The sequence below is a fragment of the Petaurus breviceps genome, unplaced genomic scaffold (assembly GCF_028583685.1).
Source record: "Petaurus breviceps papuanus isolate PSGF00001 unplaced genomic scaffold, PetGlider_PUasm1.0 176, whole genome shotgun sequence".
Classification (NCBI taxonomy): Eukaryota; Metazoa; Chordata; class Mammalia; order Diprotodontia; family Petauridae; genus Petaurus; species Petaurus breviceps.
In genome coordinates this window covers 14526172-14536866 of record NW_027185771.1, presented here as the reverse complement: position 1 = coordinate 14536866, position 10695 = coordinate 14526172, and the positions used below count along the sequence as shown (strand labels likewise).

General features: G+C 39.6%; 1 protein-coding gene and 1 long non-coding RNA gene across 3 annotated transcripts in view; both read right to left on the bottom strand.

Moving 5' to 3' along the window:
- SMPD3 (sphingomyelin phosphodiesterase 3) overlaps positions 1 to 10695 on the bottom strand; it is a 273255-nt gene that overhangs the window by 255018 nt on the left and 7542 nt on the right. The gene's annotated exons all lie outside the window — the stretch shown is intronic.
- LOC138159378 (uncharacterized) overlaps positions 3722 to 10695 on the bottom strand; it is a 7603-nt gene continuing 629 nt past the window's right edge. The window contains exon 2 of the long non-coding RNA XR_011167885.1: positions 3722 to 6050. This is a non-coding gene — a long non-coding RNA (uncharacterized lncRNA). The remainder of the gene's footprint in view (positions 6051 to 10695) is intronic.

The following is a 10695-nucleotide window of genomic DNA, read 5'->3' as shown; positions in this document are numbered from 1 at the left end:
CCACATGCATTGCCAAGGAGCTAATCATTTTTTTTGACTGAACTTGTCTTTGTAAAACTCTTTTATGACCATGGCAGGAATTCCCTCTTCTTTTTTTTTTTTTATAAAGCAATCAGGGTTAAGTAACTTGCTCAAGGTTACACAGCCAGTTATTTCTGCGTGTGGTGCTGAGTATCTGAGCCCGGATTTGATCCAGGTCATCCTGACACTGGAGCCAGTGCTCTTACTCACTGTGCTACCTGGCCGCCCTGGGAATTCCCTCTTCTTGATCCCATGCTGATATGTCTAAGTGGTAAGGGTGAAGTTTGCCATTCCCATCTTAACTGCCAAGTCCATCAGAATGTGGGCTCCTCACCTCCCACTGCCTTCTCAATCCTGTGAAGTTTTCTTCTGACCCTACCAGTCAATTGAAATTGTTCTGAAACCCTTTTCTAAATCTTCATCCTACTTGGCCTCTATAGGTTTTGGCACTGTCTACCACTCCCCCCGCCCCCACTTCTGGATACTCTCTTTTCTAGTTCTCATGACATAGCTCACTCCTTGTTGTCCTCCTAGCTCCATGACTATTTCTCAGTGCACATTGTTGGATAATCATCCATCTCCTATCCCCTAAGCATGTGTCACCTGAAGGCTTGGAGAAAGTCCCCCCCTACACTTTTTCTTTTGGTGACCTTTTTTGCTCCCATGGATTCAATCATCATCTCTACAGATGATTGCCAGATACATATCCCCATTCCCCCATCCCTAATCTCTCTCCTGAATCCTAATCTTGCATCGCATTTGAGGTTTTAACAAAAGGGCAAACTGAGGCAGCTCTCTGCACAAGATAACATTTATTAGCGGGACCATGTCACCCATCAAAAAAGGAGTCAATGGCTTGGCTTCATTAATGCCAAAGGCCCTGAACAAAAACAGTTTCCCTTTTACAGGTTTTGGGGAGTACAGAACAAAGAACAGAGCAGGGTAGATGGCATCAGAGTATTAAAGGCAACACAATTGGTTATAAAGCTGAGGCACAGGAAACAATACAATTGGTTGGATGTTCGGTCATGGGGGGTTAGCCATGACTTCCGTCCTTCTCTCATAAAAACTAAGAAGTACTCATTGTTTGAGTCCAAGTGCAAGATAGCAGCCCAGTTTTTTGGATAGCAAATCAGACATCCTTGAAGGATAACTTGGTGGAGGAAAGCTATCAGGCCCAGCTCCCTTTCTTTCACACATGTTCCCCAGGGCTAGCAAAATTCCTTTAAGCAAGAATAGATCAGTGATTAGCAAGAGAGGTCCATTTCTAAACTTAACTTATTACAGGCCAGCTGAACTCTGAACTAAGTTCAGAGACAAAGAACAGTTCAGAGACTTGAACAGTTAATTACAGGACAAAATCAATTCCTTGTAAATAGGAACAATACAAAAATGATACAAGATCAACCTTAGTCTTCTCAGTTGCCCACTGCCTGCTAGACATCTCTCTCCTAAATGTCCTCTCAGGATTAAAAACTCAGTATCTCCCAAATTTAACTCATTACCTTATTCCCACTAAACCTGCTTCTCCTGCACCTTTCCTTATTTTATCAAGAACATCATTATCCTTCCACTCACTTGAGCTTTCAACCTGAACCACTCTTGACTCTTCCTGTTCCCTCAACCCCTATATACAATCAGTTACCTAGTCATGACTCTAATACCAGAACACTGCTCCCATCTGTCTCTTTCTCTCTAAATATGTGACCACTACTCTGCTTCTGGGCCTCATTAACTCTCACCTAGACTATAAGATAGGTGACCTAATCAGTTTTGCATTTCTAGTCTCACCCTCCTCCAATTCCTTCTCCACACTGCTGCCAAATTTTAAGGCATGTGTCTGATCCTGTCATTCCCTTGATCAAAAAGCTTTTTTCATGGCTCTCTCTAGAATTCCATGAAATTCTAGCTTTGTTCTTGAAATTTAAAATATTTTCTCTGTAGGCTGAGTCCCAGATACCTTACCAGATTTATTTCATATTGCTCTCCTTCATACATTCTATGTTCCAGTTAAACTGGTCTACTGGCTCTTCATGTTGGAGCCAGCTAATCCTGGCTCAGGAGAGCTGATTGTTAAAATTTCAGAATGAGAATTGACACCTCAGAAATGGGCAAATCCTATAAATCAGGGCTTGATGTATTGTTTTGTTGATTGTCTAGACTCTAAAAAGTGGTGGACAAAATGTTAATAATGTAGATTAAGGGGCGGCCAGGTGGCTCAGCAAATAAGAGCACCGGCTCCAGTGTTGGGACGACCTGGAGATCGAATCCCGGGCTCATACACTCAGCACCACACCCAGAAATAACTGGCCGTGTAACCTTGAGCAAGTTACTTAACCCCGATTGCTTAAAAAAAAAATAATGTAGATTAAATTTAAAAGTATTTCATTTGGGGAGGCTGGTTGTTAAATACTTAGTAGAATAGCTATGACTCTATCTCTTCTCTCTATACCTTTACACAGGCTGTTGCCCACACCTTGAATGCTCTCCTCATCTCTGTTGTTTTGAATCTCTAGTTTGCCTCAAGTTTCCTTGATTTCTCCCCCCCCAAGTTATTAGTACTCTATCCTTACTCAAATAACTTTGTATTTAGCTTCTCTTTGTATTTGTTATATTCTCACAGTAGTATATAAGCTCCTTGAGGGCAGGGACTTGTTCCTTTCTCCAGTACCTACCATAGTGTTATTTGCACATCAAAACTGACTAATAAATGCTTGTTGAATTGAATTGGTACTTTACCCATGTCCATATTGTATATCCTCAGTTGAATGTTAGCTCCTTGAAGGCAAGGATTGTTTCATTTTTGCCTTCATGCACTGAGGACAGTGTCCTGCATGTAGTAGATTAATTAATGTTTTGTTAATTGGACTGACTTTAATGCATTAGATAGATGAGAGCAGTGTGTTGTAGTAGATAAAAGAGTTGGTCTCAGAATCAGGGTTCAAGTCTGGCAGCACTGTGTGACCCTGACCAAATTATCAAACCTCTCTGGGCCAGTGGTGTCAAATCCAAATAGAAATGACTAGGCAACTCTCTCAGACTAAAAGTCACAGAAGCATTGACCTGCATTAGTAGATTATTTCTTCTTTGGGGGTTCCTTATGCCAATGAAATAATGGATCCCTAAATACATAATTAGGTTTCATCCCTATGCTTCTGTTTTCCAATTCTCTATCATGTTATATAGGTGATTCTGGGTTCTGGAATGTTCTCAAGCAGAAAATGAGTTCTAGTGGGTCTTAACTGACCAGAAGGACCCTATTGATGGACTAAGTGTCTAGGGTTTAAGGGTTTTTGCTATGGTGTGGAAGGTAAAAGTCTGAAAGGGGAAGTATAATTGATCTCCTACTAATCTAACTCAGTAGTCACTGTTTGAAATATTTGGTACATCTGCTTCTTTGTCGATGTCCCCCTTAATATAGTGTGATGTCTGATGTAAAGGAGTTTGGATTCCTTAGAAGAATTTCATTATTTCAGTATAAACACAATTGAGAACAATGTATATTTTCTTTCTCCCTAGATCATCCCATGGAAAAAGCTTCACCTGGTTCTAAATGAAAATGAAATGGGGAAAATTGTACAGTGTGTCGAAAGCCTTTAGAAATTTCCACTAAGAGCTTCCTTTATATCTTGGTTCTTATTCAAGTAGATACTCCCAGAGAAAGCAGTGCCACACCAAAAAAAAGTCAAGTGAAGCAGAGTTATTTTCCAAAACCATTTAGACTATATATTCTCAGAGGCAAAGGAAAGAAGGGTAATACATTCAAATGGAGGCACCATAAAAATGTAACAGGTTAATGATAATATATTACATGGCTCTGGAAATCCCACCTCCTCTAGAAACTCACCCTTAAATAATCAAACAGAGTAATGTACCAGTATACAATGTGGTGTGGTCAATGAAAATCCACAGGTTTGGAGACAAAAAAACAAAAGAGGGCAATTGGGGTTAAGTGACTTGCCCAAGGTCACACATGTCTGACCTTGTCAAGTATGTCAAGTGTCTGAGGCCGGATTTGAACTCAGGTCCTCCTGACTCCAGGGCCAGTGCTCTATTCACTGTGCCACCTAGCCGCTCCCACCTTGTGTTCCAAGTTTTGGCTCCCACCAACCCACCCTGTGAGACTCTGGGCAAGGTCACTTCATATTTCTGTGCCTTAGGTTGCTCATTTGTGAATCCTTAAAACTTAATAGAATCAAATTTTCATTGGTGTGGGTGCTGTCTCCATCGATACTGGACACAACCTCCCTGACTTGGTCTTCTGTTCTTAGTTGTTGCTTTGGACAAAAGCAAACAAACAAACAGAACCCTCATTATCCTGTGCATCTGATGAGAAGACTCTTCTCTGTATTTAAATAGGTTAGTCTTTGAATGACAGAGATATATCCCTCTATAGCCTAAATTCAAAGCTTTTAAAGCTTGGTAGGCCCTGAAAGAGCATGGGTTCTATTGGTATATTCCTTAAGCACTCAGCACCTCCTATTAATTAGGCAATAATTGAGCAAATTGGGATATTTGAATGCAATGGAACATTATTCTATCCTAAGAAACAATGGAAATGAAATATTAGAGAAACATAGGAAGACTTATATGAACTGATGAAGAGTGAAGAAAGCAGAATGACAATGATGAATGCAATAACTAGAATAAAATAAATCAAAACAATACTAAAAAGCTAAAATAACCTAGTTGAACTCAGATGAATTACAATGACCTATCTTGGTCCTAAAGGATAGAACACATTTATCTTTTCTAACAGAGAGGTGGATGACTATGGATACAGAATCACACACACCATCAGACATAGTAACTTGGTTGGTAGGTTTGTAAAACTGTTTTTCTTTGTTACAAAAGAGAGTTTAATAGGGAGCAGGTATAAGTGATTTAAATAAAAGGCATTCATCCAGCAAATAGAAAACCTCAAGCAAGGATACTTCCATGCCACAATGAAGCACTGGAGGCCTCTTGTTGACTCTTTACCTCCAAAATGGGGATAGAAACACTTGCATTACTTGCCCCTCAGGATAGTTATAAGCAAAGCACTTCATAAATAACTAAATAAATGTGAGCTACTATGGTATTTATACACTTACTTAATTTGCATATTCATTTAACTTATGTTTATTTAAATTATATTTTAATATTTATCCATCATATCTCCCAGAGACTGGGGGTCATATCTTCTTAACTCACTTGGCGTGGAGACTTGTATAACACTGTATGCAAATAACTATTTAATAAATGCTTTTAATGATGGTTCCAATTAAGTAACTACTCTGGGCCTCGTTGTGTCTTGGGCATGACCCTGGGTTCTCAAAGGTCATAAGAGTGACATGTAAATTCTGGCAGGTTACTTACCAAGCAGGAAAGATTCTGCTTATGGGCCCAGTGATAAATGTTATATCTATTCTAAGAGGCCCAGTTTAGCTAACTGTGGAGAACCTCAACACCACATTAGCTACCAGGCAATGACCCTTGTGACCACAGCAGTTCATGAAGACTCTCTACCAAGATTCAGAGAGGCTACACTCTTCAGCAGTGTAGGGAACACCCACACTGATGAAATCACATCTCCCTGAAATATTGATACGTGTTAAGTAATAGGACTTGCAAAACTGGAATTGGACTGGTACCAGCCCTCCGTTTTCTACTTCATTTTGCCCATAGAGATCCAGCCTTCCAACCATGTGGCCAGTTCACAGTTCCATAGAGCCTGCAGCCTACAGACAACGTCTGCTTAAGTGGGAGCACACCACATGCCATATTTTCCATTTGATCATCTAACTTGAAAATCTTTTTGTTTTCCTTCCCTTCCCTTTGTTTTTGAGTTAAATGCAAATTAAAGAAAACAATTTAATGGAAACCAACCCTCTAAATAATTTTAGGTCAGAGAATAGCAGAATGGTACAGTGGACAGTATAATGTAGTGAGAGTCTGTGGCCTGGATTCTAGTCCAGGCCCTGTCACTGACTGACTGGGTAGTGGTCTTGGGTAGATCACTTCCTCTTTCTGGGAACCAGCTACTTCACCTGCAAAAAGAGGCAAATGGAGAAGCTCAGAAATATCAACCATGTGACTCATTTCTTGCAATGCTCTGAGTACACCAGCAGGGATCCTTACACCCCATTTTTATTTGAGTTTGACATCATTGTCTAGAGGATCTCTACCATCCTTTCCAGTTCTAAACAGTTATGCCTTTTGTCTTAAGGACTCCTAATTAATTTGGCAGTGGAGATTTCTGTACCTTTGTTCTCATTGCAGTTCCAAACCCAGAACCTCTCTGAGTGGTTTGAAGGTGTGATGGTCACACGACTATAAAGTCGTTCCAAATTAATTATACCTGTGTTTCCTTCTTCCTGTTGCACTAAAAATATTGAAAATAAAACAACTTTTCTAAAGACAAGATGTGGTTAAACCATTTTTCACTAGCCTGTCACTATTAAGAAGACAGAATCTTAGTACTGTGCCAAGCTAGGAAGTCTTCAACAAATGCCATTGATCCAAAACTTAATAAATGCAATTCTGCTTCTTATAAGTTTATTAATTGTTATAAAGAAGAAATCATTCAAGTTTTCTTGAGATCATATGAATCAGGGTGAAATGCAGATCAGAAACTAGCTCCTGGTTCCTTTGATAACATACAAAAAAATGGTGGAGGGAAGAAGATATCATTCAAATAATTTTCTTAAAAGCCTGTGCCCTTTTTTCCTATTAGATATGTTAGAGATGAGGAATTTAAGTTTATAGAGCTGAATAGACTTGTCCTTTAAGACTGATATTCAAAACCAGTCTCTGGGACCTGTGGATAGAGAATGGGACTTGGAGTCCATAAGAACTGGGTTCAAACCCTGCCTCAGACATTTATTAGCTGAGTGACCATAGGCAAGTCATTTAACCTCTTTCAGACTCAGTTTCCTTATCTATAAAATGAGGAAGTTGGACTTGATAGCTTCTAAGGTCTCTTTCAGCTTTAAATATAGGATTCTTTGCTTCCAAACATTATTTGACATTGCCTCTCTTTGCTGCCTCTTCCCTCTTCCAGACTTTGAGAAATAACTCTCTAGAGAAAGAAACATTGTTGACTGTTTATGCCTGGTACACCCTTTACTTTCTTTGTTAAAACTGCCAATTGCAATAGAGATTTCTGAGAAATAAACCCACTGTGGTACAAAGAGGAGGGCAAATGAAACTACTGTCCCAGGTTAGAGTAGTTTAGGTGACCTATGGGTTCACAACCATAGCCTTAATCTCTTAATGAACTAAGGCATACATGCCCAGGTCAAGTCAAGGCAACAAGCATTTCTTAAGTTCTTACTATGTGCTAGACACTGTGCTAAGGGCAGATCAGAGGAGGTGGCATTCTGATCATTAGCAATAGCTTGTGATGACATATGGGCAGCATGTGGTGTGAGACCAGGGTAGCCATTGATGCTAGTGCTGGAATGCATTCAAGGAACAGAAAGATGGGCACTGTAAAAAAAAAGAAATCCCTTGACTGCATTTAAATATCACCAGTGCTACAATAGGACTATAGGAAATTATAATCAACTCTATTTCTTTCACTTTGGTCAAGACAACATTCCCGGTTGTTTCTGGAGACTTAAGGATAGCATTTAATTTTGTGTACATGACTGGTTCCCTGAATAATCGTCTCCATCTGGGAAACAAAATCATGGAATGTAACGATGAGCTAAGTTGCAAGTACCATCACAAAGAAATTCAGAACTGGAAGGACCCTAGAGCCAATTGTCCAACCCTAACCTGAAAAGGGATCCCCAGTATAACACTGCCAACAAGTAGTCACCCACCTGCTTCTTGGAGACCTCTCATGAAGGGAATTCACAGCATGCTAAGGCAGCCTGCTTTGGGATGCATCTAATTGTTAGGAACTTTATACACACACACAAGCAAAATTTACATTATAGCAATTTCATTGTGCTTAGTTCTTGTTTTGGGGCCAAGTTTAAAGAGGATATTATTTAAGGATAGCTAAAATAGCCTTCTTGAGTCTTCTCTTCTTCAGTCTAAATATCCCTAATTCCTCCAACCAGTTTTCATATGGATAGTTTCTAGGCCACAAATTGACTCCATCATCATTATAATCTATAGTTGAAAGAATAACCAAATTTAATTTCTTTCACTTGGCAACCAAGAAAGATACAGCCAGATTTGGTATCTGGAAGGATGACATATCAAAGGGAATCATGGATTTTGAGTTGAAGAGAGCTTTATAGGTCACCTCATATAACACCCTCATTTTACTGATGAAACTGAAGTCCATGGATATTATGGTTTGTCCAAAGATACAGAGGCTGTACACATCAGAAGCAAGATTTGAAACCAGGTTGTTTTCTGATGCCAAGGTCAGGATTCTTTCCATTGTACCATACTACCTTCATACTTTGAGGTAGGTGTGTGTGTGTGTGTGTGTGTGTGTGTGTGTGTGTGTGTGTGTGTGTGTGTGTGTGTAAGGACTGGTAATTCCCTAACTCTTGGTCCTTGAAGTTGCCCTGCTAATTTGGTGATGGCTCCATGAATGCCCATTGGTGCCTCAGTTTGGAGTTCTCTATGTTTCTACTCCAGTTTCAGATAGAGGCTACCTATTTCCTTTGTATAAACTCATACCTCAGTGATCTGAGACAATGGTCCAATTATTTTGACCAAATTGGGAAGAGGGACTAATTTCTATTGTTCAGTGGATCTATGCTTCTATCACAATGATGATAGATTCATGTATGAATATGAATCCATGAAAAGAGCTTTTGTGGAACTGTGGAAAGAACTGTGGCTTTTGAGTTGGAAGACTTGGTTTCAAATCTTACCTCTGCCACTTACTAGATTGTGGTCTTGGGTATTTGTCACTTCACCTGTCTGGACTTCAGTTTCCTCATCTGTAAAATTAGGGTGTTGCAAGACAACCTCTATGAACCCTTCCATTTCAAAATCTCTGATCCTATGATTATACTTATCCTCTCTTATTGAATTTATAACATTATACTGCATTTGAACAGATAAAGAATGCTGGGGATATCTTTCACTTTACATTCTTAACTCTTGTTTCTTCTCTCTTCTATCAGAGGCTTACCCTCTTCCAGTTCCATATAATTAAGTTTATTTCAGTATTCCATCATCAGCTTTTTGAAGGGAAGATTCTCTTACCTTATTTCAGCATATTTTCTTTTTTAAAAAATTATTTATTTTTTGCTTTTTGGAGGCGGAAAGGTAGGGCAATTGGGGTTAAGTGACTTGCCCAAGGTTGCACAGCTAGTTTTTTTGTGTTAAGTGTCTGAGGCCTGATTTGAACTCAGGTCCTCCTGACTCCAAGGCCGGTGCTCTATTCACTGTGCCACCTAGCTGCCCCCTATTTCAGCATATTTTCAAAGAATGAAAGATTTATCTTTTGGAGGATAATATTGGGGAGGGTGGTAATATTAAATAATTTCCTTTGAAGAATCTCAGGCCAAAAGCAAACAACAAATTAAAAGAGAGTTGACGTTGGTAAGCCCTTGACTAGGAAGGTGAAGGGTCATTAAGAAATGAAAGACATAACTCACATTTTAAGTTAAGATCAGAAATAAGAACTTTTGGTCTCCAAGAAGGTTAGAGGCTTGAGTGACAGTAAATTTCAGGCATGAAGATAAACCTCTCCCCACCCCCACACCCAACCATTGATGTAAATTGTATACAGTTAATATTGAGCAGCATTTATATTTACTGAATGCTAATGCTTGAATTTGAAGGTGGGGGTGGGGAAAAATCTCCTTTCACCCAGACAGAGTTTGTACTGATAGAGCAGGTCAACTGATCTGCAGAATGCTCATGGTATAGCCTGATGGGGAAAGTGAGTGAGTGGAATGAGATTTGCATTAATGGAACCCAGGCCATGGGCCTAGAAGAAATCAGATCTATAAATTGGACTTGGTACATCTCCAGACTGCTCACTGTGGAATCATCCCTATGCCCACAGGGAAACATAGGGAACATTTCAGGAAATCTGAAGATACTCTTAAAATTTCTAAGTAAGCCTGAATTAATGCACACAGTATAAAGTCCAAGAGATTATAGTGTATCATGCTTATTCTGTTGCCTTTTGGTCCAACTCTCAAAAATTACTAGTGCCTCCCAAGAAGTTTTGAAAGTGACCTCCCCCCCAAGCAAATAAACAAACAAACCCAAAGCCAAGAGTAAATACTAAGTTGATCGATTCTGCCTTTGGCCAACAGTTTAGTTTATTATTTGGCTAATCTTTTTCATACAGGCTTACAACAGAGACGTGCTGCTTGATACAGCCAGTAGCAATGAGTAGTTTTTAATGTGTGGCATCTCCCTAGGTCTCTTGGTATTTCATTTTGTTTCCTTTATTCAAATGTTTATAAGTGCCTGCTTAAGTCCTTGGGTGAACCTGGCACAGTAAGAAGATCAAATAATATTATGAAGACAAAGTATAATTCTGGTGTGAATATAAGGAAAATTAAGGAATAGTTTTCATGCAGGAGAGAGAGACAGAAAGACAGAGAGAGACAGAGAGAGAGACAGTGAGAGAGGTGGGGAGAGAGAAAAAAAGAGGGAGAGAGGGAAAGAGATGGAGAGGGGGAGAGAGAGAGAGAGAGAGAGAGAGAGAGAGAGAGAGAGAGAGAGAGAGAGAGAGAGAGAGAGAGAGAGAGAGAGAGAGAG